The sequence below is a fragment of the Cherax quadricarinatus genome, chromosome 77 (genome assembly GCF_038502225.1).
Source record: "Cherax quadricarinatus isolate ZL_2023a chromosome 77, ASM3850222v1, whole genome shotgun sequence".
In the NCBI taxonomy this organism is placed as follows: Eukaryota; Metazoa; Arthropoda; class Malacostraca; order Decapoda; family Parastacidae; genus Cherax; species Cherax quadricarinatus.
The window spans coordinates 6,332,429-6,339,928 of NC_091368.1; the positions used below are offsets into that span (position 1 = coordinate 6,332,429).

Below are 7,500 nucleotides of genomic sequence, written 5' to 3' on the forward strand. Positions count from 1 at the left end.
ACTTTGTCGCAAACCTTTGTACTTTCTCTAGTTTCTTGACGTGCTTTATCAAGTGCGGGTTCCAAACAGGTGCTGCATACTCCAGTATGAGTCTGATGTACACGGTGTACAGTGTCTTGAACGATTCCTTACTAAGGTATCGGAACGCTGTTCTCAGGTTTGCCAGGCGCCCATATGCTGCAGCAGTTATCTGGTTGATGTGTGCTTCCGGAGACATGCTCGGTGTTATACTCACCCCAAGGTCTTTCTCCTTGAGTGAGGTTTGCAGTCTTTGGCCACCTAGCCTATACTCTGTCTGCGGTCTTCTGTGCCCTTCCCCTATCTTCATGACTTTGCATTTGGCGGGATTAAATTCGAGAAGCCATTTGCTGGACCAGGTGTCCAGTCTGTCCAGGTCTCTCTGAAGTCCTACCCGGTCCTCATCTGATTTAATTCTCCTCATTAACTTCACATCATCTGCAAACAGGGACACTTCTGAGTCTAACCCTTCCATCATGTCGTTCACATATACCAAAAATAGCACTGGTCCTAGAACCGACCCCTGTGGGACTCCGCTTGTCACAGGTGCCCACTGTGACGAGCATCATTACGTACCATGACTCGTTGTTGCCTCCCTGTCAGATATTCTCTGATCCATTGCAGTGCCCTTCCTGTTATATGCGCCTGATCCTCTAGCTTCTGCACTAATCTCTTGTGAGGAACTGTGTCAAAGGCCTTCCTGCAGTCCAAGAAGATGCAATCAACCCACCCCTCTCTCTCGTGTCTTACTTCTGTTACTTTATCATAAAACTCCAGAAGGTTTGTGACACAGGATTTGCCTTTCATGAATCCGTGCTGGTTGGCATTTATACTCTTGTTCCGTTCCAGGTGCTCCACCACTCTCCTCCTGATAATCTTCTCCATAACTTTGCATAATATACACGTCAATGACACAGGTCTATAGTTTAGTGCCTCTTTTCTGTCTCCTTTTTTAAAAATTGGAACTACATTTGCCGTCTTCCATACCTCAGGTAGTTGCCCAGTTTCCAGGGACGTGTTGAAGATTGTGGTAAGTGGCACGCACAGCATATCTGCTCCCTCTCTAAGGACCCATGGGGAGATGTTGTCCGGTCCCATTGCCTTTCAGGTATCGATGTCCCTTAGCAGTTCTTCACCTCCTCCTCATCTGTATGTATGCCGTCCAACACTTGTTGGTGTATTCCTTGCTGGTGTCCCCATCTGGTCTGTCCCCCGAGATGCCTTCCTGTCTCCACTGTAAATACTTCCTTAAATCTCATGTTGAGCTCCTCACATACCTCTTGATCGTTTCTTGTGAGTTCTCCACCTTCTTTCCTCAGCCTTATCACCTGGTCCTTGACTGTTGTCTTCCTCCTAATGTGGCTATACAGCAGTTTCGGGTCGGATTTGACTTTCGATGCTATGTCGTTTTCATACTGTCGCTGGGCCTCCCTCCTTATCTGTGCATACTCGTTTCTCGTTTCTGGCTCTTCTACTAATCTCCTTGTTTTCCTGGGTCCTATGCCTCCTGTACCTTTTCCATTCTCTGTTGCACTTAGTTTTTACCTCCCTACACCTTCGGGTAAACCAAGGACTCGTTTTGGTCTTCCTATTATTTCTGTTTCCCTTGGGGACAAACCTTTCCTCTGCCTCCTTGCACTTTGTTGCTACATATTCCACCATCTCGTTTATTGATTTTCCTACCAGTTCTCTGTGTCTGCCAGTGTGTGTGTGTGTGTGTGTGTGTGTGTGTGTGTGTGTGTGTGTGTGTGTGTGTGTGTGTGTGTGTGTGTGTGTGTGTGTGTGTGTGTGTGTGTGTGAGTGTGTGTGTGTGAGTGTGTATGTGTGTGAGTGTGTGTGAGTAAGTACCCTGTATATTGTTCTGTGAGCAGTGCGTGTTTAAACTGCTCCCGAAGTGGCTAATTTATTGTGTCCCACATACCCATCCTGTGGACGGTAGTGCAAGAGTATATAATAATAATAATAATAATAATAATAATAATAATAATAATAATAATAATAATAATAATAATAATAATATAATATGACTACAAGTACATGTACAAGGTATACAGACCATAACTGACATCAATAATATATTACTACATACAAAGCTGCTTGTTATGCAGAGGATTTCGGGCAAATTAGGTCAGTGTCCCAGGATGCGACCCACACCAGTCCACTAACACCCAGGTACCCATTTTACTGATGGGTGAACACAGATATCCGGTGTAAGGAAACACACAGTAGCCGTAGCCTAAATACACAAAAGGCCTAGGAACTAGGTCCCAAAAGGGTTGACAGGAGTGCATCTGGATTTATATCTACAGTTCACTTATCTGTTGCAAGCAAATTTAGGAAGTTTGCTTAATATATCTTGTATATTATATCTTGACGTATCATCGACACCATGCCCAACCCTTCTAGGGTAGGGTAGGTGCCTGAGCCCGAGCCTTTAGCTCATAAGACCGTCATTCCCATTAGCCCTCTTGGGGCGGGGATGGCAGACCAGAGAGGCCTCCTAGCTTGTGGCTAGGCCTGGGGACAGTTGGTCCCAAAGATGAGGAGGTACTTGTGCCTCCTCCCATGGGAGACTTAGGTCTCAGACACTCCCTAAAGAGGGAGCCAAGGCCGGGCCACCACTTGGAAAAGGCCCGGGCCGGGAGAATACCGGCTAATCTTTAAAAATAATAATAATAATTGACGTATCACATAAGTTATTATACTGTCTATCACTATATTCCTCAATAAGTGGAGAATTAAGCACATAGTGTTGAAGATAGTGACCATAGTGCTGGCCACATACTTTGTATTTGGTTTGATCATCATTTCTGGGAGAATCAATCCTATGCTATTTTCCCATGAAAGATGTGGGAGGGAGAGAGAGAGAAAGGAAGGAGAGGAGTTGGTTGAGGTATCATGAGAATCGAGGGTAGACAGTACACCTACAGTCTGCCCATACCATCTGCCTAAATTAGCTTTAATGTATAAGACTAATTTAGAAATTAAGCCTATATAGGCTAAAATTACACTATTTCTTATATAAGTATTTAAGCGAAGCTAGAGTTGGACATACAGAAATTTAGTTCAGTATCTACAATTACTTTTCAAGGCCTACACAAATTGACAACAGAGCCCTACTTGTGCTGGCGACCAGGGACACCTACCCAAGCTGGGCACCAAGGCTGCACTCACAAAAAAAAATTGTGAGTGAAAAGGCAGGTGACCAGGCTCTGCCTGGCGAGCTTTTAAGAACCTAGTTATAGGGCGACTTACCCTATACTAGGCTAGTCCAGTGAGGTACTCTAACATTCGTTAATACATGGAACAGATCACACTTCACGGCCATAGCGGCATATTCTCTCCTACTATAGCGTGTTGCAGACTAGTGACTCAGACACGTGTCTGAGGTGTTCCTACTGAAGCTACAAGTCATAACCCAACACTTCGCGACGGTCAATACCTACTGACAGTACCTGAATACTCATTTATGTACATTATTGGCGCTGGCCATTGTGAAGTGTCTTCTACCAGTCTCCAGTTCATCAGAGATGCTCCTACACCCTGATTACACTGCCCCTGTGTCGGATCAGAGTAAGAATTCAGTTTTCTAGAAATAGGAAGGCAGGTTTTACGGATTGGATTCCACTAATGGTTTGACTGGATCATTAACACATCATCAGTGTGTTGTCAAACTGCCAGCAGTACTTGTAACCAAGCTGACGCCTGGCTACTACATCAGTTAGTCTGTTCACATTGCATGTCCAGCATTGTATATAAACTAAATTCTTATAGCATTGTGTAAGCAGTGTACTCACCTATTTGTACTCATCTGTGGTTGCAGGGGTCGATTCACAGCTGATGGCCCCACCTCTTCGCTAGTCTCTGGTTACTCTAGTAGGTCCTGTCTCTCCATGCTCCAAGAGCCTTATTGTACCTTATCTTAAAGCTATTCATGGATCCTGCCTCCACTACTTCACTCTCCAGACTGTTCCTCTTCCTGAGAACTCTAAGACTGAAAAAAATACTTCCTAACATCCCTATGACTCATCTGAGTTAATAACTTCAGTTGTGTCTCCTTGTTCTTCTGTGTGTGAGTGAGAGAGAGAGAAAGAGAAAGAGAGAGATTGAGACAGATAGACAGACAGACAGACAGACAGACAGACAGACAGACAGACAGACAGTGATACACTAAGTTCTTTGTGCTTGACTATAGAGTATTAGAACCTTTCACTAGAGTTTGTGATCTGCTCTCAAGAACATTGCACCTGTCAGAGCCGTCCTGGGGGCGGCAGTGGCAATAATAGACTCACTCAATTATTCAAGCAACTGAATATGCATCATTATAGCTAAGCAATATAAGATTAATATTGAAGAGAGTTATATTCTCGCCTATACGATTCTTATTCAATTAAAATACTAATCATTACTTAAATACAGACACATGTGCAACGCTTGGGTATCTTTACTGTGGAAACGTTTCGCCACACAGTGACTTCATCAGTCCATACAATGAAGAATGGTGAAGATCAGAAGGAGTTTGAGGTAATTAGTCCCCAGTCAAGTGTTTCACATGTTTCTAATTTATCAACTTATCGGTTCTCCGAATCATTTATCTACATTATTAAATGCAGCTTAATGACTTCAGAATATTCTCAGAGCTCCGAGTCTTTTTTATCAAGTTTCAGCCTGAAATAGGCACACTGAAGCCTGAACATATTGCTCTCAAAATACTGAAAAAAATGAAGATTTATGAATTAGAATGTTCTTGTGACAAGGGTGATGAATCGGAATGTTCCTGTGACAAGGGTGATGAATTAGAATGTTCCTATGACAAGGGTGATGAATCAGAATGTTCCTGTGACAAGGGTGATGAATCAGAATGTTCCTGTGACAAGAGTCATGAATCAGAATGCTCCCGTGACAAGGTTGATGAATCAGAATGTTCCTGTGACAAGGGTGATGAACCAGAATGTTCCTGTGGCAAGGGTGATGAATCAGAATGTTCCTATGACAAGGGTGATGAATCAGAATGTTCCTATGACAAGGGTGATGAATCAGAATGTTCCCGTGACAAGGTTGATGAATCAGAATGTTCCTGTGACAAGGGTGATGAACCAGAATGTTCCTGTGGCAAGGGTGATGAATCAGAATGTTCCTATGACAAGGGTGATGAATCAGAATGTTCCTATAACAAGGGTGATGAATCAGAATGCTTCTATGACAAGGGTGATTAATCAGAATGTTCCTGTGACAAGGGTGATGAATCAGAATGTTCCCGTGACAAGCGTGATGAATCAGAATGTTCCCCTGACAAGGGTGATGAATCAGAATGTTCCTGTGACGAGGGTGATGAATCAGAATGTTCCCGTGGCAAGGGTGATGAATCAGAGTGTTCCCGTGACAAGGGTGATGAATCAGAATGTTCCCGTGACAAGGGTGATGAATCAGAATGTTCCTATGACAAGGGTGATGAATCAGAATGTTCCCATGACAAGGGTGATGCATCAGAATGTTCCCGTGACAAGGGTGATGAATCAGAATGTTCCCGTGACAAGGGTGATGAACCAGAATGTTTCTGTGACAAAGGTGATGAATCAGAATGTTCCCGTGACAAGAGTGATGAACCAGAATGTTCCTATGACAAGGGTGATGAATCAGAATGTTCCTGTGACAAGGGTGATGAATCAGAATGTTCCAGTGACAAGGGTGATGAATCAGAATGTTCCTGTGACAAGGGTGATGAATCAGAATGTTCCTGTGACAAGGGTGATGAATCAGAATGTTCCCGTGACAAGGGTGATGAATCAGAATGTTCCCGTGACAAAGGTGATGAATCAGAATGTTCCCGTGACAAGGGTGATGAATCAGAATGTTCCCGTGACAAGGGTGATGAATCAGAATGTTCCCGTGACAAGGGTGATGAACCAGAACGTTCCTGTGACAAAGGTGATGAATCAGAATGTTCCCGTGACAAGGGTGATGAACCAGAATGTTCCCGTGACAAGGGTGATGAATCAGAATGTTCCCGTGACAAGGGTGATGAATCAGAATGTTCCTATGACAAGCATGATGAATCAGAATGTTCCTGTGACAAGGGTGATGAATCAGAATGTTCCTATGACAAGGGTGATGAATCAGAATGTTCCTATGACAAGGGTGATGAATCAGAATGTTCCTATGACAAGCATGATGAATCAGAATGTTCCTATGACAAGGGTGATGAATCAGAATGTTCCTATGACAAGGGTGATGAATCAGAATGTTCCTATGACAAGGGTGATGAATCAGAATGTTCCTGTGACAAGGGTGATGAATCAGAATGTTCCTTTGACAAGGGTGATGAATCAGAATGTTCCTGTGATAAGGGTGATGAATCAGAATGTTCCTATGACAAGGGTGATGAATCAGAATGTTCCTATGACAAGGGTGATGAATCAGAATGTTCCTATGACAAGGGTGATGAATCAGAATGTTCCTTTGACAAGGGTGATGAATCAGAATGTTCCTATGACAAGGGTGATGAATCAGAATGTTCCTATGACAAGGGTGATGAATCAGAATGTTCCTATGACAAGGGTGATGAATCAGAATGTTCCTATGACAAGGGTGATGAATCAGAATGTTCCTATGACAAGGGTGATGAATCAGAATGTTCCTGTGACAAGGGTGATGAATCAGAATGTTCCTGTGACAAGGGTGATGAATCAGAATGTTCCTATGACAAGGGTGATGAATCAGAATGTTCCTGTGACAAGGGTGATGAATCAGAATGTTCCTGTGACAAGGGTGATGAATCAGAATGTTCCTATGACAAGGGTGATGAATCAGAATGTTCCTGTGACAAGGGTGATGAATCAGAATGTTCCTGTGACAAGGGTGATGAATCAGAATGTTCCTATGACAAGGGTGATGAATCAGAATGTTCCTGTGACAAGGGATCTGTAAATAATATTTTTTTCTTCTTACGCTGTTTATTTTACAAACTTAAGGTGAGTGATTCCCAGGAACATATTTACAGCTGAGTGAACAAGAGTGAACAAGAGTGAACAAGAGTGAACAAGGATATAAACTAAATTCTTATAGCATTGTGTAAGCAGTGTACTCACCTATTTGTACTCATTTGTGGTTGCAGTTGATTCACAGCTCATGGCCCCACCTCTTCGCTAGTTTCTACTAGGTCCCGTCTCTCCATGCTCCAAGAGCCTTATCGTACCTCATCTTAAAGCTATGTCTGTACCCCTATACCCATTTATTGACATGTAAACATCTGCAACAGCAGAAAGAAACTTAACAGTCAGGTACTTAATGATATGTGAACAGTTGCAACAGGTATAGGACAAGTGTTTCCTGACTCGGGTCTTAGTCACATGATGACCCGCAGCTGGAGCTTTTGGTCATCTGATAGAGGCCTTCCACTGGCTTACCCCTCCATTAACAGGTATAGAAACACTAAAATCCTGGTACATATTTACTGCCAGATAATACGGGCAGCGGATTTAG

The 7,500-nt window shown here is 43.2% G+C and overlaps 1 protein-coding gene across 3 annotated transcripts in view; it reads right to left on the bottom strand.

The window, feature by feature from the left end:
* LOC128701928 (solute carrier family 22 member 13) overlaps nt 1-7,500 on the bottom strand; it is a 58,838-nt gene that overhangs the window by 11,943 nt on the left and 39,395 nt on the right. The window lies entirely within an intron of this gene.